Raw genomic sequence first — 720 nt, 5'->3', positions numbered from 1 at the left:
ACTAAGGGGTTAAAGTGAGCTAGATAATCCGATTGGAAGAAGCTTTACTCGTAGGCGTGCATACAAGGGTAAACTTTGCTAATGATACTATCTCGCAAAAAAGTGTGCTGCTCAAGCCTGAGGCAGTCTCAGCGATCATCTGGCCTCCATTGTAAAGACCAGCGATTAACGCAGCAATCGATACGCTGAGTAAATGCCAACATCGTGGCGCAAGTGGCGCCGCAACAATAAAATGAAGACCTTCGTTCTAAGCCCTGAGTCGTTAAAAATGGTGTCAACGGCCGGGTTCGAACCGGCGACCTTCTGCGTGTAAAGCAGACGTGATAACCACGCTGACTACAACAATATCGACCTTTCACATGCATAATAAACTGAGATCCCATTAAAATGTTGGCGTAGGATTTTTGGATTAGGACCCAAACACGAATTCCAATTTAATGACTGTCTTATGGGGTCGGCTTTAAATCAGACCAGGTCGCAGCAGAAAATTTGATTTTTCGACTGCCTTTACGCACGCAATCTTCGCACCTTTCACTGCAACCAGTTGTTCTCGACTAAGTACTTAAGTATTCCAGCGTGTCCACACTTCGAAGGTCTAACCTGTTCTGAGAACAGCTCGAACAATTTCTATGATGTTTTCAATGAGATGACAGTTTCGCTTTGCAGGGACGGCTCAATAGAAGCCAACCCTGGAAAGAAGACGTAAATGATCAACTACCG

At 45.0% G+C, this 720-nt stretch overlaps 1 non-coding gene across 1 annotated transcript; it reads right to left on the bottom strand.

The window, feature by feature from the left end:
- Positions 1–272: 272 nt before the first annotated feature.
- PITG_28030 lies at positions 273–352 on the bottom strand. Its single transcript has one exon. It is a non-coding gene; the product is annotated as a tRNA-Val (tRNA).
- Between the last annotated feature and the right edge of the window lie 368 nt (positions 353–720).

The sequence above is a fragment of the Phytophthora infestans genome, genomic scaffold, assembly GCF_000142945.1.
Source record: "Phytophthora infestans T30-4 supercont1.28 genomic scaffold, whole genome shotgun sequence".
Lineage (NCBI taxonomy): Eukaryota > Oomycota > Peronosporomycetes > Peronosporales > Peronosporaceae > Phytophthora > Phytophthora infestans.
The sequence above is the reverse complement of the archived record's forward strand: the minus strand, read 5'-3'. Positions and strand labels throughout refer to the sequence as shown.